This window comes from Miscanthus floridulus, chromosome 9, assembly GCF_019320115.1.
Source record: "Miscanthus floridulus cultivar M001 chromosome 9, ASM1932011v1, whole genome shotgun sequence".
NCBI classification, from domain to species: domain Eukaryota; kingdom Viridiplantae; phylum Streptophyta; class Magnoliopsida; order Poales; family Poaceae; genus Miscanthus; species Miscanthus floridulus.
This window is the reverse complement of record NC_089588.1, coordinates 22,748,589-22,774,814: the sequence shown is the minus strand read 5'-3', so window position 1 is coordinate 22,774,814 and position 26,226 is coordinate 22,748,589. Positions and strand designations below refer to the sequence as shown.

The 26,226-nt window shown below is 43.6% G+C and overlaps 1 long non-coding RNA gene and 1 pseudogene across 2 annotated transcripts; one reads left to right on the top strand and one right to left on the bottom strand.

Moving 5' to 3' along the window:
- The first annotated feature begins 8,423 nt into the window (after positions 1 to 8,423).
- LOC136481549 (receptor kinase-like protein Xa21) lies at positions 8,424 to 12,909 on the top strand (annotated as a pseudogene).
- LOC136481550 (uncharacterized) lies at positions 11,728 to 14,578 on the bottom strand. Of its 2 annotated transcripts, XR_010764755.1 has the most exons (5): positions 14,441 to 14,578; positions 13,981 to 14,100; positions 13,617 to 13,730; positions 12,955 to 13,113; positions 11,728 to 11,863 (listed from the first exon to the last, which is right to left on the bottom strand). It is a non-coding gene; the product is annotated as an uncharacterized lncRNA (long non-coding RNA). The 2 variants fall into 2 exon arrangements; XR_010764756.1 differs by lacking the exon at positions 12,955 to 13,113 and having other exon boundaries at positions 11,733 to 11,863.
- Positions 14,579 to 26,226: the final 11,648 nt, after the last annotated feature.

Below are 26,226 nucleotides of genomic sequence, written 5' to 3'. Positions count from 1 at the left end.
AGTGCAAGCTTTAGCATAATTAAGATTTTCTTGCCCAATTTCATGATAAGAAGGCAAATCATCATCACTATCACTCTCACTAGAGGATGAGCTTTCGTTACCTTGTGCCATAAGGCACACACGTGAAGAGCTTGATGATGAGTGCTTGCGGCCTCACCTCTTGTGATGATGTTCTTCTTCACTTGAAGAATCATCCCATGATCTTATTGAGGTGAGGGCTTAGTTCTTGTATGCCTTCTTCTTTGTCTTGGGTGTGGACTTGTTTGGACAAACTTCCACAAAGTGCCCCAACTTGCCGCATCCATAGCATCCTCTCTTTCTTTGCTCATCTCTTTGATTGGTAAAAATGAGATCTTGAATTTGGATGGGCACACCCTTGACATTGAGCCTTTGAATCATCTTCTCCACCTTGTTGATTAATTTGATTGATTCTTCATCGAGGTCGAAGGTGGAGGAGGAAGATTGATCATCATCACTTGAATCTTCTTCTTCATCATCATCATCGTCCTCATCTTCTTCTTCTTCTTCACTTGAGGAGCTTGAGCTTGAGCTTGTCTCAACTTGCTTGCCCTTCATCTTCTTTTTCTCGCAACAGGCGAGGGCTTTGCCTTTGCTTGATGAAGAAGCTTCTTCTTGACCCATCTTACGTGACATTTCAAATGCCACTAACTTGCCGATGACTATGCTCGGGGTCATGGTGCTCAAGTCCTCCATATTGTGAAGGATGGTGATGATGCTTGCATACTTCTTTTGTGGTAGCACGGAGATGATCTTCCTCACAATGTCCGCATCATCTAGCTTTAATAATCCTATAGAATGGAGCTCATTGATAATTAGATTCAAACGAGAATACATATCACGAACAAGCTCATCATCATTCATAGTAAAGGAATCGTAGTTTTGTCTTGCTAGACAATGTCTTTGCTCATGGACATTACTTGTGCCGTCATGGAGCTCTTGGAGTTTTAACCAATTTTTCATGTGCCGTATTTAAAGTGAATACTTGGTTAAAAACATCCATATTAAGTGATTCAAACAAGCAATTTTTAGCTCTAGCAATGAAATGCATTTCTTTTTCATCACTCTTAGTGGGTTTTTCAGGATTCTTAATGGGTTTCATCCCGTCACGAGTGACTCTCCATACACCCAAATCAACCGTCTCAAGGTGGCAAGCAATTCTAGCTTTATAGTATGGGAAGTTAGTGCCGTCAAAATGCGGAGGCCTAGCGGTATCCATCCCAACCACTCTAAGTAGCGTCGGCTCAACGGCGGTTTAGCCAAAGGTCCAAATTGAGCCAACCAGCTCTGATACCAATTGAAGGGACCGTGACGCCTAAGAGGGGGGGGTGAATTAGGCAACTTAAAAAATCTAACTCTAAATTATGGCCACTTTTTCTACCCTTAGCAAAACCTATGCAAAAGATAAACTATCTAAATGTGCAACTACGGTTTTGCTAATGTGTTGCTATCTCTACTACAAAAGAAGTAATGTAATCAATGTAAGTGCGGAAGCTAAAGAGCAAGGTAGAGATATGCAAACTCCCGTCGACGACTCCGGTATTTTTACCGAGGTATCGAGAAGCGCGCAAGCTTCCCCCTAGTCCTCGTTGGAGCCCCTCGCAAGGAATCCCTCGCAAAGGCCAAGCTCCCGGTCGGGTAACTCCGTGGATAGCCTCGGGCCTTCCCCACGCGCAAGTGGGTCTCCGACGTGCCACTCGGCAAGCCTCTCCCGGATGCTCCCCGCTGTCTTCACTATCAAGCTTCTGGCCGAAACACCGCAGGCCTTGTTCCCTCCGGTACACGGTGGCGGCCACACCACAAACGCGGTTGGTGTGATCTCGCAAGACTACAAGCCCCTCCGATGTACAACAATGGTGCTCGCAGGCACCGGGTAGCAAGAGGTATGCAAACCTCACTAAACACTAGGCCTAAACCTAGAGCAAGCGCATGAGCGGTGGTCTAATCAACCTAAGCACTTCGTAAAGCACCTACGCTAATCACCTAATGAATCACTAAGCTCTATGCAAGTGGAGATCACTAAAATGGTGTATCAACACCCTTGGTATGTTTCCTCAGCTCCACCTTACTCAAATGGCCGGTTGGGGGTTGTATTTATAAGCCCCACTGAGAAAGTAGCCGTTGGGGTCGAATTCCCACAATTCTGCGACTGACCGGACGCTGAATTGTCCTGACCGGACGCGTCCGGTCGTCCCGACCGTTGAGCCGGCAAAACATTGATCGGACGCTGACCAGCGTCCGGTCGCTTGCCACCGGACGCGTCCGGTCGCAGATATGCCGCTCTGGAACCTTTCTGTACTCGATTGGACGCTGCGTTCCTGCGTCCAGTCGGTTGCCGCCAGCGTCCGGTCCTCGTGTCCGGTCGTCTATCTGCCGAGCCATCGGTCCAGCGTCCGGTCCAACGTCCGGTCGTCTCTGCGAGCTCGTTTCTTCACGATCTTACGTACGGCTTGGTTCCTATCTTTATGCTTGGACTTTTGCTTGATATCTTAGGTCTTTTCTTGTGCTCCTAAGGTCTTGCTTAAGGTGTTGATCATCGGATCATCACGTTGCCTTTGTCCAAGTCATGTCTTGCACCCTATTGGACTACAAAATAAACACTTACAAATTCATTAGTCCAATTTAGTTGTGTTGGTCATCAAACACCAAAATCCAAAGTAAATGGGCCTAGGGTCCATTTTCCTTACAATATGCATATGGATAAATCAAGGATAAGGCTTGGTTTTATTTGCATAAAGCTATCTTTTTGACACATGCATGGTTTCATTTTAGAAATACCTTTTTATAAAATACAACTATTTTCCATATATAAGAGTATTTCTGGAAAAAGGAGGGTTTGTCGCAATTTTAAGTGCTGCTGAACGCTCCGTTCCCACAGCACATGGCCGTCAACCATTTATTTCCAAAATCACACTCATTCATGTTTCCACTTATCCCAAACCATCTAGTTGTTGAAACCAAACCGTATCCCGTCCAAGACCATGGACACAGCTATTCAGATAGATTTTACACTCTGCAGAGGTTGTACACTTTCACCATCAGCAGGATACCGTAACTTAACACCGTCGTGTAAGCATAGATCCAACAGAGTCATTACCCTCCATGGCCCTGTTCGCTTCTCTTATAATCCGTCTTTTTTAGCTTGTTTTTCAGCCAGAACATTGTTTTTCTCTCACAACAAATAAGTCGGAACAGTGTTTCGGCTTATTTTTTCAGCGAAGCGAACGGGGCCCATAGCTAAGTACTGGCGCTCACCATGGGAACACTAAGGCCACATCATCATAATACAATAATTTATAGAGCTCATTGAATTTCATACATACATCTCTTAGTGTCCCATTGCACACCTGCCTCCAGGTAATTGCCATACCAACTAGGGGGATTTAGACGAAGCCTTGCCTCATACAAGGTCGAGTGGTTGTACGATAAAATAAGTTAGGCAAGATGAATCATCAACTCAGTCCTTAATCAAGACAAGGCGGATATCTTCATGCTTAACCACAAAAGGTACAAGCCACAACACCATATCATCCCACAAAAGAAACACCGATCCACCTCATCTCTTGGGTAATCACCATTTCTAATTTGTTCATTAACCCTTCCACAATACCCACAATTTATTCTTACAGCTCACACAGTTTTATTTGAAATCATTGTATTTGAGAAATCATAGCGATAAGTTTCCATGGTGGGTAACAAAGTCCTAAGCATACTAAATAACGATATTTTGTCATATCGTAATATTTATTCCTAAGTTTGAGTAAGATGATAAAGTCGAACAATTCAAGAGTGGCCATTTAAATGGGTTTAGCTAAGCAGCAAAAATAATTTGTACGTATAATCATACGTGCAATATTTAAATCGGCTTGTACGGGTTGAGTTTAGAAACATGATCAATATGCATCAAAGGGGACAGATTGGACTTGCCTCTGTCGGCGTCCTCGGCAAACTCCTGCTCGTAGTTCGGGTCCTCGTGGTCGAACTCGCGGTACTGTCCTCCAAACTTCTCCTGGCCTCCAAGATCCTCGTGCTCCTCCTCAGTCACTCCGTTAGATACGGACGCGTAAACAAACCATCACAATAAATAAATAAATAAATAAATTCAAATGAGCTCTAGAAAAGAAGAAGATGGTATGGATGGATAGGTCTTGATTTTAAATGAATTTAGGAGGAAGAAATAATGGAATTGGAGCTTGGATGAAAGAGAAATTGATTTTGCAACGTGGCCGCTAATTAATCACGTGAAGGGTGATTAAAGAAAGCGATTAGTGGCATTTAGCTAGCTGGTCACGTGAATTGGATTTCACGTGATGAACTTGGAGTGGGTCTTTGGTCTTTGAGTGAATTAATTCAAATGGACTTGAGTGGCCTTTGGACTTGACGATCACATCAGGACTAGAGCGTGCTTTGGGCTAAACGTGCTTGGGGTGGGGTGCTGATTCATTCATGCAGGTCAAGGAATTAATGGAGGAGTAGACCACGGGTCAAGAAACTATTGGACAATGAGGAGATCATTTGCAGACTAGCTACCTCAGTCGATTGCAGCTCATCGATGGAGCGCGGCCTTCCCGGGCAAGAATAGAGGAACTCGATTTAGAGAGTAAGATGGTGAGCAGCGGAGCGGGACGGCTCGGCGGGCTCGGCGTGATGGGAGGGTTGCGCGGCGTGTCCTTTACAGGTAGGAGACGTGGGGCTGGAGGTGGAGCTGGCACTGGGAAGGACCACGCCCGACATGCGCGACACACTATGGCAGCGGCAGCGCGACATGCGCTGATAATTTTGTAGGGTGATTTGCAAGCGAAGTAAAGGCGTGAGTGATTGCTTGTACTTCTTCAATTAATGCGTATGCTGTGCGCGGTTGCTAATGGGCTTGGTTAATGGTAATAAGACGCTGCTGGTGCATGAGCGTGCTGCGCGGGTAGTGAGTGAGCGGTGTGCTCAGTGGGCTGAGCCTATGAAGAAGATGACTTTGCGCCGAGGGGAGCATCGTGGTCAGCTAGCACAGGGTGAGATGCCTACAGCCCTACAGCTTGCCATTAATGGATGGCACACGAATTTCTACGAGCTGCGGCAGTCGGTCATCTTCGTTTGCTGCAGAGTACGTGCAACACGCTAGGGGCTGCTGCCTAACTCGCCATTCATGACACGGCGAAGTATTGGCCCTGTTTGGCTTACCTTATATCCGGCTTGTTCGACTTCTTTTTTCAGCCGGAACAGTATTTTTCTCTCATAACATTCCCGCCAGAATAGTGTTTTCAGCAACTTTTAGCCAAGTTTCAGCCACTTTCAGCCAGAACAGTGTTTTTCAGTCATTTTCAGCCACTGCGGCGAAGCTTGCCCGCAAAGGGTACTACAAGTGTGCTACGCGGGCTTGTTCTGCGAGCGCTGAGTGCGCGAGCTCCGGGAATCAGAAAGAGGATGAACAGTGAGAGATGGAGTTAGAGAATATTTGGACAAGGAATAAATTAGAGCTCAATTGAGAATTAGTTTTGAAATGATATTGAAAATAGTTTTAATTCACATGATTTATTTATTTGGATTTTTGGGATGTTACAACTCACGAGTGATCGTGTGCCGCGGAAAGCGGACGCATAAATTGAAACGATATGGAAAGTTGGGATGCGCATGGCTTAGGGGGTGTTTGGATTCACCTCCTAAACTTTAGTCGTTGTCCTATCGGATGTTTGAACATATGCGTGGAGTATTAAATATAGACTAATTACGAAACTAAATGCACAGATTGAGACTATTTTGCGAGACGATTTTTTAAGCCTAATTAGTCCATGATTTGACAATGTGATGCTACAGTAAACATGTGCTAATGATGGATTAATTAGGCTTAATAAATTCATCTCACGGATTACTGACGAATTCTATAATTTGTTTTTTTATTAGTATCCGAACACCACATGCGACACCTCCACGTGACACCTCCTAAACTTTAGTCATTGGATCCAAACACCCCCTTATTTAGACGCTGGGTCACTTTGTGACCGGACGCTGGCAGGGTGCGTCCAGTCCTGCTGACATGGCAGCGCATAGAGGAGACAGTGAGTGACCGGATGCTAGGTGAGTCCGGTCGGGCATGACTGGACGCGTCTGGTCGCAAGTGGAGGCTTACTAGAAGTAACCGGATGCTGGGGTCCTGCGTCCGGTCGTGATCCAACTGACGCATCCGGTCGCAGCTAAAACCTTACTGGAAGTGACCGGACGCTGGGCACCTGCGTCCGGTCGGGGCACTGTGTTGCGTCCGGTCATCACTTGACCGTTGGGATCGGGCGCTCAATATTTGAAGCAGGGGCCACGTGGCGTGCATCGGGCGACTAGACGCTGGGGTACTGCGTCTAGTCGATCTGATCGGAGCGTCTGGTCACCCCGAGTAGTGCCTAGTGAAGGGGTACAATAGCTCTATTTCGTGGAGGCTTCTATTTAAGCCCCATAGCCGGCTCTAGCTCCCTCTCTTGGCCAGCATTGATATAGCAACCTTGTGATCTTAGCCAAAGCCCTCATCTCCATCATAGATTCAACATCTTTGTGAGATTGGGAGTGAATCCAAGTGCATTGCTTAAGTGTTTGCATCTAGAGGCATTAGGTGTTCGTGTTTTCGCTGCGGGATTCGCTTGTTACTCTTGGTGGTTGCCGCCACCTAGACGGCTTGGAGCAGCGAGGATCGTCGAGCGGAGGTTGGTGATTGTCTTCGGCTCCGATCATAGTGATTGTGAGAGGTTCTTGACCGTTCCCCGGTGGAGAGCCAAAAGGTACTCTAGTGAATTGCTCGTGGCTTGTGTAATCCTCATCTTGTGTTGGTTGTGCGGCACCCTATTGAGGGTTTGACGTGTGATGCCAATTAGCGTGTGAACCTCCAAGTGAGTGAATCGCCACAACGAGGACTAGCTTGCCGGCAAGCAAGTGAACATCGGTAAAAAATCATTGTGTCATCATTTGATTCCGAGGCGATTGGTCTTCATTGATATTGATTCTTGTGATTGATTGGTTCATTCCTTGACTCGATGGTATAACCATCTTGTTCTTTCTCTTTATATTACCGTAAACTAGTTGTCAAGCTCTTTAGTGTAGCTAGTCGTGAGAGCTTGTTAGTTTAGTTAGTGTGGCTCTTTAGTTAGCTTTTGAGAGCACACTAACTTAGTGTAGTGATATAGTTATTGTGTGGATAGAGACTATATAAACTATAATTATGGTAGGTGGCTTGCATTTTTAGTAGGCTAGCGCAACACTCGCTTTGTCTTATATTTGTCTAACCGGTTTGCTGAGTGTTGTTGTAGAAATTTTTATAGGCTATTCATCCCCCTCTAGCCATTAGGACATTTCATGTGGTTGTCGTCACAGTCTTGTGCTCACGTTGCGGCATGGGGAGGCGTGGTGCTACTATGCCGGTCGTAATGGCACTATTGGCACGGTGCTGATTCGCAAGCCGTCCTATGCGACGTGGTCTCCGTCTTGGCCTCTTGATCTCCTAGGCTCATCGTACATGAGTTGGTAGTCTTGCCGACCGTGGAGCCGATGGCCATGATTCCAAGCTCTGGGGTCATGGCCTTCGTTGGCTCGGACAACCTTGAAAGTCAAGGTTGGTGTCATGAGCTCCATCCCGTAGTGGGTGGGGCCGTACGTCCGTCCCGTCGGGCCGTATTTGGATGGTGATTATCGTACCTGTCGTCACCTTCTGGCGGTCCTGTCTTTGTCTGTGGCGTGGCGCAGGGATGGTACCTGCTCCGAGACGGCTGTCCCCTCGGTTTTGTCGAAGCGAGCAGGCATGCCTGTCCTTGTCAGGGCAAGTGTACATGGTGGGATTCGACCTCTCCCGTCCTTCCCAGGGGTCGAAACGGGAGAGAGGTGTGCGGCGTCCTTCGTCGTGCGGCAAAGGGACGAAGAGGAGGTCGTGGCTGACTCCCCATTGCAGTATCTGGCCCACGTCTACAGAGCTTAGTTGGGCTGCTGTTTCTCGGGCTTATACCAGCTTAGTGTATCGTGGGCCGCCTGATCGGCTAACTAACCGATGCCTTGAGATACCCGGAGTATTATGACCCCGACAAATCCTCTATTTAAATCTATAAAAAATATATTAAAGTTTTAAAATATTTGCAACAACAAATAAATTAGGTTTAAACTAAATTAGAAAAGTACTAAATTAATTAAATCTTTATGTATCATTAAGAGTATTAAATTAATATTGAAAAGTTATTATAGATGTACCATTAAATAGTTTCAATGCATCATTAGTGATATTAAAATTAGATAATTAGTCAATAAATATGCAGAGAAAACTTTTAATTATATTTATTATAACTTATTCTTCATGGATATGGATAAATGTCGGATGTTCCATATTTTTGTCGAATACGGATAGAGAATAATACTGAAAAGGATTTATATACATCCATTTATTAACATCCACGTTACAAACGGATACAAATACGGATATTCATATTACATGTTTTAACGGATACAAATTCAGATAATTTGGAATTCCATATATTTATTTTCATCCCAAGAGAGTATGAGTCAAGTAGCTGGCATTAAATTATAGGCTATATCATGTCTCATCCACGTCACTATCAAAATCGACAGCAACCACTGTGGACGAGCAGTCCCCCAACTCAACCTTGAGCTGTCCGATTTGGCTCATGAAGTTAGGTGAGGTTTCCTGTGACGGTACATAGGAAACTCAAAACCTTGCGCAGCCCATAATGTACCGGCGGCACTAAAGTTTCCTATGTGCATTCCCTCAATCTCCACATATATTCAACTATCTCAACTCCGATGCCGTTGTGACCTGTGATGGCCAGTGTTCAGTTCCACTCCAGTCCACTACTCCTTCGCTTGCTTGCTTCTGCGCCATTGCTCCCAGCAATGGCAGAACCTCTCACGTCGTCTCTCTTGCTAGCCCTTGTCTTCCTCACGATCTCAGCCGGCCCTGTGGCATCGTCCTCCCTATCCGGTGACCCTAGGGATGTCGCTGTCGACAGCCACGCGCTCCTGTCCTTCAAGTCGCTCATGAGTGGCCCATCACTGCAGGCTCTAGCGTTGTGGAGCAGCAATGGATCCACGCCGGTGTGCCAATGGCGCGGCGTGGCGTGTGGCACGAGGGGACGCCGCCGCGGCCGTGTCGTCACGCTGGCACTGCCAGAGCTCGGCCTCCTCGGCAAGGTGAGCCCTGCACTGGGAAACCTCACCTACCTGAGGCGGCTTGATCTTCCCAGCAACCGCCTCCACGGCACGCTGCCTCCGGAGCTTGGCCACCTTCGTGAGCTCAGGTATCTCAAGCTCAACTATAACTCCATCCAAGGGTCCATCCCTCCATCGCTCTCCAGCTGCAAGCAGCTCAGGAGCATCCAGCTATACAGCAACAAGTTGCAGGGGCAGATCCCAAGGCAGCTTGCAGCACTCCTAAATCTCGAGGAACTCGTCCTTGGCAAGAATACACTGACAGGAAGAATCCCTTCCAGCATTAGGAGCCTTGCAAGCCTCAAACTTTTGGTGGTAGAGTTCAACAACCTGACAGGAGAAATCCCGTCGCAGATTGGCAGCCTGGTCAACCTCGTCTATCTGGGTCTAGGTTCCAATCAGCTCTCAGGCCCCATTCCCACTTCGCTAGGGAACCTCTCGGCTTTAACAGTTCTTAACGCCTACGAGAATGAACTGGCAGGGAGCATACCCCCGTTGCAAGGCATGTCATCTCTCAGGGAACTTGATCTCACGGCAAACAACATTCAAGGAACCATCCCTCCTTGGTTAGGGAATCTCTCCTCCATGGTATCTTTAAACCTTCAGAGAAATAGCCTTGGGGGATGCATTCCAGAATCTTTAGGGAACCTTCAGTTGCTTTCGTCCATTTCATTGGCAAATAACAAACTTGTAGGTCCTATTCCTGATGCCTTCAAAAACATGCATGCCCTTACTGAACTTTACCTAGAGAATAATCAGCTAGAAGGCCCTTTGCCACTTTCGATGTTCAACCTCTCCTCTCTTAAAATGCTAAACATACAAAACAACAGCCTCACTGGGGGGTTTCCACCTGACATGGGCAATAAGCTTTCCAAACTACAGCAGTTCCTTGTATCCGATAATCAATTTCATGGTCTGATCCCACAATCCTTGTGCAATGCATCCATGCTTAAGATGATTCAAACAGTAGATATTTTTTTATCCGGAACAATTCCACAATGCTTGGGAACTCGCCAAGAGTTGCTGTCTAGTGAATTTTATGGGAAATCAGCTTGAAGCAACAAATGATGCTGATTGGGGTTTCTTGACTACTTTAACGAATTGTAGCAATATGATTGTACTGGATGTTAGTATGAACAGGCTCAAAGGAGTGCTACCAGAATCAATTGGTAATCTGTCAACACAAATGGAGTTCCTTGGCATAGCATCCAACTATATAAAAGGAACAATAACTGAAGCGATAGGAAACCTCATCAACCTGGATTACCTTGACATGGAAAATAATCTTCTACATGGCCCTATTCCACCATCTCTCGGCAAACTTCAGAAGTTGAATAGATTATATTTGACAAATAACAATTTGTCAGGATCCATCCCAGTGACTCTTGGAAATCTCACCAAACTCACTACCCTTTTCCTCAGTACTAATGCACTCGGCGGTGCTATACCTTCTACTCTCAGCAATTGTCCTTTAGAAGCATTTGATCTCTCTTTTAACAATCTTTCTGGTCCCACACCTAAGGAACTTTTTCACATCTCAACCTTATCAAGCTTAAGGAATCTTGCACATAACTCATTAACTGGGACTTTACCTTTGGAAGTGGGAAATCTCAAGAATGTAGCTGAACTCGATATCTCTGATAATATGATTTCAGATAAGATTCCTACCACCATTGGGGAGTGCCAAAGCTTACAATATCTCAATATGTCCGGGAACTTCCTTGAGGGAACAATACCCTTAACTCTAGGACAGTTAAGGGGTCTCCAAGTCCTTGATTTTTCTCGAAATAATTTATCTGGCAGAATTCCCAACTTCCTCAGTGGTATGACAGGTCTTTCTAGTTTGAATCTTTCATTCAATGGTTTTGAAGGTGAAGTTCCAAATGGTGGAATATTTCTTAATACAACAGCAACCTCAATCATGGGAAACAGTGATTTGTGTGGTGGAATCCCTCAATTCAAGTTAAGAGCATGTTCCACTATTGCCAAAAAGAAGCTATCTTCAAAGATTGTCGTGTTTATCATCGTAAGCAGTGCAATTCTGCTTGCCATACTATCTGCATTGTTCGTGTTATGCAATAGGAGTAACCTTAGAAGAGCAAACCCGCACGTATCACTATCCAGTGAGAAACACATCAGAGTTTCTTATGCCGAATTGGCCAAAGCAACAAGTGATTTCACATCCAGGACCCTCATTGGAGTAGGCAGCTTTGGTGCAGTGTACAAGGGGACAATGGAAATCTGTGCCCAACAAGTGGTGGTTGCAGTGAAGGTGCTCAACTTGCAACAAGCTGGTGCAACTCGAAGTTTTGATGCAGAATGTGAGGCTTTGAGATGTGTTCGACATCGGAACCTTGTAAGGGTTATAACAGTGTGCTCAAGCATTGATTACCGAGGTGCTGATTTCAAGGCACTTGTATTTGAGTATCTGCCAAATGGAAATTTAGACCAGTGGCTACACAAGCATCTGGAGGAAGATGGTGAACCCAAGATTCTAGATCTTATTGGGAGACTCCAAATTGCCATTGATGTAGCTTCTGCAGTTGACTACTTGCACCATCACAAACCATTTCCAATTATTCACTGTGACCTCAAGCCGAGCAATATTCTTCTTGACAACAACATGGTTGCACATGTTGGCGATTTTGGGCTTGCAAGGTTCCTACATCAAGAACACATTGACAAGTTAGAGAGATCAACTGGATGGAGTGCAGTAAGAGGAACAATTGGTTATGTTGCTCCAGGTGCGCATAATTCTACTCATTTAATTTATAGTGAAGCCATCTGTTTAAAATTTCCTTCCATTTAACACAGTGTTTGTTGAATCCAGAGTATGGACTGGGCAATGAAGTCTCGATCCATGGTGATGTCTACAGTTATGGTATACTATTGCTGGAGATGTTCACTGGAAAAAGACCAACAAGCTCTGAGTTTGGGGAAGCTCTTAGCCTTCATAGGCATGTAGAAATGGCACTGTCAGATCAAGCAGCCAATGTCATTGACCAAGACCTACTAAGAGCAACAGAGAGTGTTAAAGGAATAGCACAGAACTATCATGGCACTGAAGAGAATGAAATTGGTTGCATCGTTTCGGTTCTGAAGGTTGGAATTATGTGCTCGGAGGAGACACCAACTGATCGCATTAATATTGGAGATGCACTGAGAGAGTTGCAGGCAATTAAAGAAAAGTTCTGCATGCATCAGAGATCTTCTTGGTGAATTAGCAGCAAATCACTTGCATATTGTATTCATGGTTGTGCTTGTGCATGAGACACATCATAAATTATCGAGGATCAGTAATGGTGTGTGCAAACCAGTCATTTAAGTTTTGAAGAAGACGCTGGAAGCTGAAAAGACTTTAGCAGAAGCATTTAACAAGAAAGCTATGGTTTTTCCAACTCCTTGTTACCAACTATCTTAGTTTAGTCATTTTAGGAAAGCTTCACCTCCTATTCCAAGTAAAATTGATGATGTCATGTCATGCAAAGTAATGGTATGCATATTGCTCTATTTTCATACCTGTACATTATAATCATTTAATCACTGCTAAGAGGAAACAATTCCCCTCAGTTAGGCACATTAAAAATTTCCATGCCCTGTAATCTACTCATTTGCAGACTCAGTTATCTGTAGGCTTGCATCCCCCATTGAGTTATTTCTTTTTGCAACTTCTGTACAAGTAGCAAGCAGCAATCGAAGAGATCTCTAGGAAGGAGATCGACATTTACGTAGCTCCAGTGTCGAGTAGCGTACCAGGTAGAAGTAGTGGTGGAACTAGACGGCAATTGCCATAGGATGCGCAGGGGTTGATGCTGCCGGCTGCTGCATGTGTCGAGTGCGATGGTTGGTGGAACGCTGAAGCAGCAGCTAGTGGCGATGTTGCAGGGTGGCTGACGCTCCATGGGGAAGAAACTGCAAGCCGAGCGTGACTGACAGACATAGGACAACGTAGACACCTAACCCTGAAACTAGTAAGCAGGCTTCACAACGCCTGACTAATGGATTTCTTTTTTTAGAAAACAAGAATTTTATCATGAACATCGAGGGGTCATGTTTAGTTAGTATTCATTATCTTCCATGCGGCAGAAGTTTAGTTCTTCTTTTCATTTAAGCTTGACTACAGCAATATACACTTAGGCAACAAGCTAAGTTTCATGGAATTACCCTACCAGGAGCATCTGCTGATCAGATTCTGAAGCAATAAATTCATCATTGTCTTGCGCAACGTGCTTCTTGGATCTGATTGATCCAGAAGAATTGGTGGAACATCCAAACACTATCTTTCGTCTTCCAGTTTCGACATTCCACTTTAAATATGCAACCTCATGAGATGCCCCATAATACATGGATATGTTTTCGCAGTGAAATTATGGTTTAAATATGTTCACAGCACTGAGAACTCCTGTGAAAAATACCTCATTATGTGCAGTTCTAGTCCAGCCTTTTCGCCTCCCAATTTTGGCCTCATTAAGTCTGTAGTATGCTGGATCTCTCTCAAACTCTGAAATTGCCTTCTCCAGTTCACCCACCTTATTCGAAATTATATCCAAGTGAGTAAAGGACATTGGCGGTACCACAAAATAAGTAGATGTAATTTTACGATAACCTTTCTGGTACTTAGCATAATAACAGCACTACATGAGCGGCTGATAGTGATGCTGCCTGAGGTGTAGCAAGCATGCAAAGGAAAATGTCTAACATGGAAATCCTTCTGAATAGCATGGATTGGAAATTAGAATAACAACAATCCAAATGCTGAGGCAACTCCATTCCATGCACCTGCCATTGGATACTTTCAGCTGGTTCAGCAGTTCTTTGTTCAGATAAAAAATATTCTCCCATATTCAATTCAGGCGTATGCTTCCTATTGGTGTAATGCACCTTGCACTTTGTCATTCCCTACAATAACAGGAAAAGAAGGAAGCTTTTGTCATATCATATGCAGCATAAATGGGTACGCAATGTATGAATTCTAGTCTAGGAATCAAAATATGACGACTAGTGGTGTAACAGCTATTTCTTCGAACATCAGCATACAGCCAAGAAAACGGCGCCAGCCGCCAACTCTGCTCGATTCACTGCTCCCTACCCTACCATGCCACCGCGACTCACTACACGCACAAACTCTGCAGCGCGGACGGATGAGCATCAAAGAAGACCCTCGTGGTTCCGAACAACGAAAGAAACGGGCGGATGGAGGAACGGGGACCAGAGGGCGGGCAGAAGGTGAGCAGCTCACCGAGTCCTGGATCTCGTCCTTGACGATGTAGAAGGGAGGCCCTGCGCGGGGGTCATCCTATTATCGCTGTGCCGGAGTGCCCCAGCCGTCGAGACGAGATCCCGCCTCCGTGCTCTGCCAATGAGCCAGGGGAGGTGAAGGGGAAGAAGGGAAAGGAAGGGGAAGGGAGTACAGATTGGGCCGGAGAAGTGGGAAGTGGGCTTTCATGAGCAGTCCAACTTTCTCTTGCCTTGCTCAAAAGACGAAGGAAAAACATTTTTAACTCCTTGGATTATTGTCACGGTTCAAGTTTTCTCCCTGAATCATTTCCTCCAAGCTTCTTTCGTGCTCCCTTTCCGTCTCCATTCGACGGTGTGGCCGTGTGGGTGCTTAATGCAAAGTTGAGGGACGCCACCGGATTGCCCTTGGGCATCTATGGCTATGGGGTGGAGGCGTGGAGCTATAGTGATTTCTGGGTATGCGAGGATACCCAATTTTTTTTTTTTTCTAGAACATCAAGTTTATCGTCCTTGACCAAACTTTTGGATGGTGCAGGGTGAGAAAATGGTTACAAAGTTGGAGTTTTGGGATGGGTTGTCATCAATGAACTATCAGATTGTTCGGCTAATTGTCACGACCACTGTTCCAGCTGCTGTTGCATGAGTATTGCTAAGAATATGCAAATGTTGAATGGCTGATTGCTGCTTTGTTGCAACTAGCAGCCGAACAAGCTATATGTTCCCGCTTTATTCTAGAGGGAAATATAGTGTCAAAGTTACACTCAGAGGACTATAACCATAAAGCTCCTACCCCGGAGCATACCCCTAATAATATCATAGGGACCTTATGGTCTTTTGAGTTTAAGTCCATATAGGAATCAAAGCAGAAATTGACTTTCTAGGTCAGTGTCCATGTCCTCGCTTCTGCCCACCCTCCGAAACATTGCCACCACCTCCTCGGGCAAAGTAGGACTTAGTTTCGGACCGTCTGAAGATGTCTTCGTGTTTACCCTTCGGGAGAGGCCGGTGGTGCGCCCTGGTCTTCTTTTCGGAGACCTTATGAAGATGATTCTGCAGCCGCTGGCCCATCCCTTCGGAAGGTCCTTTCGGATGAAGACCGGATAGGGTTCTTGGGTTCCTTATTGCAAGAGCAAGCATCTCGGCTCACACCGGTGATTAATGGTTATGCGAATGGAGGAGGACCCTACGAGGGATACATGCCCCCAACAAAGTATATATCTAAGCATATTGTCAGTTATATGGACTCAGGGTCCCTCCACCTGGTGAAGAAGAGCCCACTACAACTAGGATGGGCTGGTGGCTGGTGCTATCAAATATGAGGCCCAACTAAGACGGGTACGTCACAGACTCGTGAAGCAATTTGCCCGGATGGAGTTTGAAGATCAGATGTACCAAAAATAACAGGCTCTATCCGATAGATTCCTTGTAACCGAGTATGAGACTTATATCTCAATCGAATGGGATCTAATCTGTAACTCTACTTCCCGGGCTATATAAGACGAGACAGGAACCCCCCATTCGGTGCCTTGCAATCCCGTAGCGATCTAGGAAAACAATATTATTCCATATGAAACAATATTATTTTTACAAAACGAAGTTAAAGTACTATATTGGGACCATATATATTACATCGATGCCATAGTAGACTTAATTATACTTGATGATAGGAGGAAATAGGTGGTACAACGCTGCAAAAATATGAGAGATATGTACGCCATCACATTATTATTTCTCATTCATGATCCGTGCATGCCTGACCTCTTGTTGGGATGCAAGATATGGATCGCACTTGTGACGAAAAATGTAGTAGGGCTACTTCTCCTAACACAGCAATAATGGAGTGGTTGCTGCTGCAAACTTGATGCATTATTGCTCCATGGAACATTTGGATCTACCTTGCTTTGGATCTAATGCAAGCAGGGCACACATGTCGCTTGTCTTGTTGGTCCATCTCTTTTGCTTTCATCCTTTAACTTCAGTGTCATTATTGTTGCATTTGCTTGAAATGACATTGCCAGATAAATAAAGTACAGGATGGACAAACTCAGTCTTCTCCTGGACTACTCTGCTATGAAAAATGGAACAAGATAAAATTTGTACATTTAGATTAAGACTGGTCGCCAAAGTAAGGCAAACTAAATAAAACCTTTTCTTTTATACCTAGCCAGTTGCTATATATATGCTTCTTTCCGTGAGAAATAATCAAACATGCACCCATGCATACGCCATATATATGATCCACAAGAAAGATATGAAAAACATATTAGTAGATCAGTTTAAATATACCATATACTAGCTACTAGCTAGTACGACTTGCACCGTTCAAATGATCGATGTATGGTTATTCGGTTAAGTGACTGCCTAGAGACTAGAGCTAGTCAACCACTCACAAGGTGTCACCTGATCCAGATCCATAGGTAACAACTAACAACTACCTTGACCTTTTGCACCTCCATTATCACTTGGGGCTTGGGGGACATCAACAACGGCACAAGTTTCCTGTGGTTGCAATGCAAATGGCCGATCAAAGAACACACCACGTATGTATGTATGTATATATATACATGCTTTGTTTAATTAATATAAGTTATTTGGTAGCCAAGATGTGATGCATGATGATGTTGATAGGAGAAGGGGGTCGTCTGGTGAAGATATTTTTGGTGTTGGATCGATCGATCAAGTGGTGGCCGACAACTTCCAGCTCCTTTGTGATTTGCATCATACGACTCTTCTTTAGCTAAAGGAAAAGTGGATCTTTTAAGGCCCTTATTATAGTACATTGATCGATCATAAACACAAGAGAGGCGACATGTCATAATTCCCAAACTTGTAAAGGATAATCTCTTCGAAAATCTTTGGTTATTTATGAGGTATTTGGTGTGACGAACCATTTCATCCTAATATAGTTATTAGCAGAGGCAAACCAGCAACGTTGATTAAGGGGAGCCGGACAAACATGATGACACACATAAGTGTATATTTCAATTACTTTTTAAGTGTTTCTACATGTGTAGTTAGTATTCATAACAAAAAATAGATGAATTGTCGCATTTTCACAATATTATGATTAAAAATAGATGAATTGTCGCATTTTTGTTCTATAAATTAACAAACTTTATATGAATATTTAACAAACTTTTACTGTGTGTGTGGGGGGGTGGGGGGGGGGGGGGGGGGGGGGGCTTGAGAGGCAAGTAGTGGTGCAGAATCAATCCATTTATATATATATTCCACAGAGCAAACAAAAACTTGAGGATTGAGAAAATGATGAACCACCATATTCTTCCTCAAACCAAACACACCTTTATTGCATCATTGTCTGACTTAGCTAATTAGGGAGAACAAATTATGCCATTGTGAGGTATATGTAGTACATATTGGTTTATCATATAACTCCCTCTATTTCTAAAATACAAAATGACCAATTCTTTATCCTGATTAAGTATAGCTTCTCTAGTTTTGATCAATCTTGTAGCTACAAAAATATATTATCCTTTACAACACCAATGCAAAATAAATTAAATATCAAGACATACTTCATGGTGGATTTAATTAAACTAATTTGTCATTGTAGATGTCAATGCTGTTTTTTGTAGACACAACCAAAGCAACTAAAGCTTCACATAAAAAAAGTAAACACCATAGGTTAGAGAAATAGGTGTGCACATGCATGCAAGTTGCCACATGCATGTATCTAGCTTAATCATGTGAGAGAATCAAATATTTTTGCACTTCTCCTATATTTCAGGTGTCTAAATTTTAAGATGACTTCAGGCAACAGTCTTGTACTACCAATTAGTATAAGTAATTGTCACTTTTGTGATTTATTATTTGTCTTTGTGTCATAACATATCAATTTTTTGTCCTTGTCTAACTATAGAAATAATTGTAAATTATTAAATTGTCTTTGTGCCAATACATATTATATTTTGTCAGGTTTGTGGTTTTGTCCAACCGATTTTTTAGGAACAAAAAATTGCAGATTGTGTCTACAGAAATTGCAACGAATTAAAACTATAATTTTAGAGTAAAATATATGAAATAACTATCGCCCGAAAGAAAACTAAAATTCACGCACCTGAAATTTAGCAAATCCACCTACAAATTTTTTTATTATTATTTTGATTTGCCGGACCCATTTCTGGCATCTCAACAAACAAAAAAGAAATGAAAAGACATGTTTTTATGGATGAGAAAACTCTGAAATTTCAAGTCGTTCGATATCGCGATCAAAGTACACTTTCTCAAAGCATTTGACGTGTCACGATTTTTTTTTTTGCCTTCAGATATGGTCCTTTTTTCTAGCTCCAATGGACGGCAATTGCTTCGAGTGTAGGCAATAAGATTTATTTTGTCAAAAGATAAGCCGTATCCATTGAATAAGCTGCTGACCTTTTAGTTAAGGCATCCTATTGACCACCAAAAATATTAGCATACCTAGTCCTAACTCCTAACCCTCATTATTCTACAAACTCTGGTGTACCGACATATTTTTGCAGGTTGTCAAAATGCAAAGATAGTATCCACATCGCGTCTAGATTTGAGAGCAACTCTACGAGCCTCTTTATATCCTTCCTTATTAATAGAACAAAGATTTAGATTTAAAAGTTTCCTTCAACAGATTATTTAATTGGATTTTCAAATATTGTCATCCTCTATTACGGATTTCTCTGAAGAAGATGGAGAATGGAGTTGGATCTCTAGAGTGTGCACAAGATTTAGAGAAGCGGTAGGAGGATGAAAAGATATAGTGAGTGATTTTTATTCAAATGACTCTCCATATAATGATTTAGAGAGTTAGTTTAACAAAGACTCCTGGAGATATTCTGATCTTGTAAAAGGTTAAAAAAAATTGAACCGACACGCATATGTGGTCAAATTGAAGTAACCATGATTTATATGCCGAACATATAAGATCACGAGAAAAACTAGAAGCATACCGCACGCGTTACCGCGGAATTTTCTTAAAAATAAATCAATTATATACATAACATTACTATATATGGTATAATGTATACTGTGTATATATATGATTTTTCAAAAAATGTATATATATGAATTTGACTTGCGTGTTATTTTATTGTATTAGATCTGGTAAAAAAACCAGTAAACTAATAGAAGAAAACTAATAGAATATTTGATCACATTATAGAGAAATAGATGATGAAACAAATAGTGTATGTAGATGACTTGTATGTTAATAGATAAAAAATTAAAAGTATTGCACATGATAGAGATGACATGAATATTTTTTTTGTAATTAATAAGGGATGATATGGACTTAGTGGGATATGACGTGGGTACCTTGCATGAAGAGATAGAGCATCTAGTGGGGTCATTTAGTGGGAAATGGTGTGGACACCTTACATGAGAAGAAAAATTATTTAGTGGGATTTAGCTTTATAAGAGTATATAGATATAGATATGCGTTATATTCTATCGTATGACTGAGGGAGCAAAGTATAAGTATTGGTAATTAACTTGTAGGGGATAAAAAAATAGGAAAAATTTAAAAGAGAGTGTAGCTCATGGTAAAAATTGAACCTGAACCGTCTTAGTATAGGGATAAAAAAAATGAAGTGTAAGAAAAAAATAGGAAACATAAAAATCAGATGATTATGAGAATTGAACTAGCACACTCAGGGCCTCTTTGGCAGGGCTCCGGCGGTTCCGGCTCCCGCACCTGTCGGCCGCCCATGGGCCGATAGGTGCCAGGAGAAGCTGGAGCCGCGGAGCCCGAAAAACGAGCTTCTCCGGCTCCGCCTCTGTCTATGAGAGAGGAAAGAAGGAGAGAGAAAAATGGCTCCGGTGAACAGTACCCCCTGTCGACCCATGGGCGGCCGACAGGTGCGGAGGGGCGGGAGCCGGAGCCGCCGGAGCCCTGCCAAAGAGGCCCTCAGAGTTAGGACGAGAGGGTTGTACTACTGGACCACATGCTTCTTTTTATTTTTATTTACTGAACGTCCGGCACGAGGACGCATTCCGACGCAACTCGGGCCAATCCGATTTGAGGAACAAGAGTTGTCCGATTTTAGCGCATAACAGAAGAAATGAGCTCACCTATCCCCCCCACGTAACAGAACAGAAGGAACGCGCACTCACGGCAGCCCGTCTCTTGCTGCGCCACCATACCAAGCCACGCCGCCATCCCACTACGAGCCGCCAGCATCGAGAAGAAGGGGAGGGTGCGGCGCCCGCCTAGGCCTTTGGTTCAGATGCCCAGCCGATGTCGAGAGAAGGTGGAGACACCGAGGCGACGCATCATCCCGATCTACTTTTACAAGGAGGGAGCGAGATGCAATACCCGATCTTCTTTTGAAATATCCAGATGTAACAATTGCAATATACATCTAAAGATAGACGAAACACTTAAAACATGCATCTGAAACACTTGCAAAAACACCTCAAAACCATTGTAAATCATACGCAACATCTAGATAAAATACGTGCAATATATATGGAAACATATGCAACATCTAAATAAACACACCTGCAACAAACGCCTGAAAAATAGATGAAACATTGAGAACAGAAGCTTGCAAAATGCGTGTACAACCATTGCAACATATGCAACATCCCGATATGCTTTTACAACATCCTTATGAAACATTTACAACATACCTGTGAAACATCTGAAACACCTGAAACATAGACTTGCAACATGTGTTTTTCACCCTTCTTCTTCTGTACGACGCAGCGCAAGCGTGATGGGCAGACGCAGGGCAGCGCCGTCGTGACCCCTTCTGGAGGCGAGCGGAGGGGGCGGCGCGGATAGGCCGCTGGCAAGCTTTGGCTAGGATACGGGCTGCCGCCGTCCCAGGCGAGCGATGGAGAAGGTGGGGATAAGCCAGCGATGGCGCAGGCCGCCGGCAGGCTCTAGCTGGGCGAGGACTGGGTGGAAGGGCTCATCCACAGGTGCAAGCGCAGGTGGCTGCCGGCGAGCTCTGGCCGAGCGGGGGTGGGAAGAAGCGGCTGGCCGAGAGCTCTGGCCGGGCAGGGGACAAGAAGAACGGGCAGGCATCAGGCGTAGCGACCAGCGGCGGGGGGAGGCGGCACGGGGGATGCATGGGATGGAGGCGCCGCTGGGAGTGAAACGAGCAGATGGAGATTTTTTTTTGCGGGAGCGCGTACGGACGGGAGTCAGGGGACGAAGTCCTCTTCGTATCATTATCGTTTTATTTATCTATAACAGTAAAATTAATAAGTGATTATCAAAGTATCAAATGAATGTTAGCCGACCAATCACTACTATAGAATGGACTTGTCCCGGGCGGTAACAGCCTTTAGTCCCGGTTACCGCGCCGGGACAACGATCCCGGGACTAAAGGTGGAACCTTCAGTCCCGGGTCATCGAGCCGGGACTAAAGAGGTTCCTTTAGCCCCGGTTGGTAACACCAACCGGGACTAAAGGCCCTCTAGCCGAGCAACCTGGCGTACCCTTTAGTCCCGGTTGGTAACCCCAACCGGGACTAAAGGTTCCTTTTATTTTTCATTTTTTTTGTTTAATTTGTTTTCAGTTCAGTTACACGTATTTGTTTAATATATAATATGTTTTTATATACGTATTCTACGCTGCTAATATAAATACACGCATGCGTATAATTACATCTAATTCTCATCTTGAGCATTATTATATTCGAATAAAGTATGAAACTATATATATTATAGATATATATATGTATATATACAACACTTTCATAATCTTGTTCTCGAAAATAACGATATCAATAAACATTTAATTTACATCATTTATTCCTTAGGATCAAAGTAGAACTCGCCGTTGGGATTTAGCACTTTTTCTAGAAGATATCCTGCTATTGACTCTTGAACTGCTTTCAGATGGTCTTTTTGCATGACCCTTCGTTTCAACCATTCAGTCTTGCATTTGAAATAAAAGGAAAAGTATTAATACACATATATGTATATATATTCATTTAAAAATAAATAAAAATTGATATATACGTACTCTGAGGACATCTTCAGGAGTTCTTCTTATGTGCGCAGTGATAAATTCACAAACGTAGTATCCACACAAGTTATTACCTGGTTCCTACCGCAAACACCACTGGACGAGAAGAAGATTATTCTCATCATCTCACACGTAAATTGAAGTACGATATAGTAATTAAACACGTGAGGAAGTGTATATAGTACAACTTACTGGTATTTCAACTACATTAAGTGGTGCCTTGCAATCCTTGCAATGTTGCCGAATAAACTCTTTCCAAACCCTGTGCGACCAATAATGTACGATCGTTAATAAATTATGGCAAAGTCTATTCAATAATAGTTGTGCGCGAGAGATCGAAATTACCCCTGGATAATGTCTATCATATCTTGGTATAGTGCCCGTTCTTTTCTCAACGAGTCAAAGATTAGTAACCGACTTGAGTTTAACTCAATGACAATGAGTATCCAGTGAAAACTGCATTGGTTTATACACACACGTACATGCATATAAGTTGTATTGATATTACATAAAATGTGTAGACTACATTATTATTAACACTTACTCAAAGTTGTACGGGAAAAGTATTATTGTCTTGTCGTGCTGCTTCACGAAGAACATCATGATATTCTCCTGTGCTTCAGATACCCATCGCTCCTTGATAATAATACCGGTTTTGAATACGATATAAGGATCAATGAAGCCAACACTGGTGTCTTGTATTCTTTGGAGCTCTGACATCTGGAATCTGTATATAAATATAAGTTACATGTGAGGATAATTATATACACGTACGCATGGAAGTGAGTTTATTAAATAAAAGTAAGAATCACTTACAAACAAAAGGAGCTAATGATTGATTTGTTCAGAGCGTCCATGTGGTATAGTTGATGCAATTCTTCGAAACTAATATGTAAGATGTCATCGCCACGAAAGTAATGATGGTCTCTAAATCTGACAAAGATCCACTGCTCACCCCTGCCACACGCCTGCATGTACCACTTGTTGAGCAAGTACATTTGCGTACCCAATTCATTCAGAGCCGCAGGGTTGTACAGACTTTTGCCATATTTATAAGTCTTCTAGGTATCAACTTCCAGGTTCTGGATTGGAGCTTTGCCCGTCAATTGATCCAAGGTTAAACCAGTATCTTGAAAAAAAGCATTAAGGGCTTGAACCGACACTTCTCCAGAGTTGTCTGGTCGATAGACTTCTATGTTGGAACCATATTGATTAGCAACAACAAGATTTTGCATTAGTTGCTTCTGTTGTCCGAGCTGTGGGACATCCTTCCCTGATGCTCTTTTCCTTTTCTTATTTGCATCATGTGACTTCACGAGGGAGCGGTCATAGTCTGATAGTGGCGAAGGCTTACGAAGTTCAATCATCTTTTTCTTGTGAGCATCGACCTTCTACCTCAGCACCTCTCGTGGTAGGTAAAAGTACGGCTTCTCCTTAAGCTTCGCTTGACTCTTCTTTTTGGTATCTATAAAAAAATCTTTCACTTTTTTGTCTTCTTCAGCTGCTATTTGCTCATCAGTCTTTTCAGAAAGTATTTCTTGAGAAATAACTCTTTTTCTCGGGGTCTTCTTTGCCGCCGGGACCTTAGATGTCTTTGTAGTGCGTCGCTGTGGAGGGGGTGGGGGCGGTGTTGGAGACCGGCGTGGAGGCGATGTGGCCGGTGTTGGTGGAGACCGGCGTGGAGGTGTTGGAGATCGTTGTGGAGGTGGTGGGGCCGGTGTAGGAGTTGGAGATCGTTGTGGAGGCGATGGGGCCGGTGTAGGAGTTGGCGATCGCCGTGGGGATGAAGTCGTCTCGCCCCCCGCGACGCTGTGATGAGATGGGGAATGAATGATTAGGCTAGGCTGGGGGAGACCCTGCTACAAAAACAAGTTGTGTGTCAATTATTTTTTAAGCCAATAGAAAATTAATGGAAAATAATATTTCATTCACTTTCATTTGTACCTAGGGTGAGGTAGGGGAAGTGGTGGCGCCCCAGGAATGATGATGAAGCGTTTGCGCCATTGAATAAATGTCTTTTCTGCTTCTCCTAGTGTCTTCTCCCCATCACCGCCTTCAATGTCAAGAGGAACATTGCTGTAACCTTTGAGCACTCTATCGACCGAGACGCTAGCATATCCAGGTTGAATAACTGACCCATGGATTCTTGGTGTCTTCGTTCGGTCTATTGGAGATACAACCCCGACAGCCACCATGATTGATGCATTATTACCATCTGGAATGTGCAGCTCACATGTTGTTAGAGGCTCGGTAATGTCATCAACAGGGAAGCGCAACCCAGCATCGTCTTGAATAATTGGCAGCTCCGTAGAAGCACAACTGCTTTTCATCTGACCAACGGGGCTAATGGTGACTCCCGGCGTTGATTGCGATTGCATTTGACTCATTGCTAGCTGCACTTGCCTCTTGATCTCCTCCTGCATTCTTGCCTCAAGAGATTTTTCTCGTTCACGTGATTCAAGCAATGCTTGTCGTGACTCATCAATAAATTGCTCCAATGCACGGATTCGTTCTGCCTCCTCATCCTTCTTTCTTTGGCGGCTTCTGTAGGTATCCTTGTCTGCTAGGAATGCGTGTAGCCACGGAACCGCCCCATAGCCTCTTGTTCTACCACCGTGTTCGGGATTCTCTAGGACATATGTCAATTCATCCTTCTCTCTGTTGGGCTTGAAAACACCACTATCAGCTTCTTCCCTAGCACGAGCTAGTCTCTGTGTTGCTCTCTCAATTTTTTGGCCGAAAATTAGCTTGCCAGTGTCTGGGTCTAGGCTTCCCCCATGAGCGTAGAACCAATTCTTCGCGCGTTGAGGCCAGTTCTTCTCTATTGTTTCAGGTATGATTCCCTTGGCAGTAATCTCTACTTCTAGGTTCTGCCACTTGGGAATAGCACTCTTATAACCACCTGATCCCATGCGATGATGGTATTGCTTCTGTCGGGCATTCTGCCGATTCCTCATCACACGTTCCTCACTGTCTTGGGATGTCTTGTATTCTACGAAGGCATCCCAATGGGACTCCAACTTGATAAACGCCTTAGCATTGAAATTCGGCGTAGCATTCTTCAAGATAAACTTTTTATACAATGTCTTCTTCCAACTCTGGAACAATGTTGCCATCTTCTTCATTGTCCAATCCCTCACTAGCTCCTTCAAAGCATCATCTGCTTGTAATGTGAAATGCTGAGTGATATCTCTCCAAGCTAGGTTCTTGTCACGATCAGATACAAAACTAACATTAGGAGCGGATATCTTCTGCTTCCATTCACGAGCACTAACTAGGATCCTATCCCTTACAACGAACCCACATTGATTGACATATGTCTGAGCATGTGGTCCCAATGGTTTGCCGGTGTCGGTGTCGAATTCTGATATTATGAAACGGCCCTCTAATGGCTTTTTTGGCCCTCGGACTTTCCTACTTTTGTCGGTGGTTGATGTAGATCCAGAGACCGGCTACATGAGTAGAAACACAACGATTAACAACAAATATACGTACGCATGCATCTATAAGAGATGATAGATAATCGAATATACCTCGCCAGTATTTTCTTGCACGACAATTTGTTGATCTTCAACCACCGGCATATTCAGGATATCCTCATAATCAGCAAAGTACTGACTCGTGTCATCTACATCTACATTGGTGCCGGCGTTGATAATATCCGCTATTATGTCATCACTCAAGTTATCATTCGGAGCAGCCATTTGTATCTTCAAGATAACACATAGATAGAATTACTATGGTACATAACATAAGTACATGTGATAACACATATAGAATTACTAAATCCAATTAAATATAATAACACATAATATTTC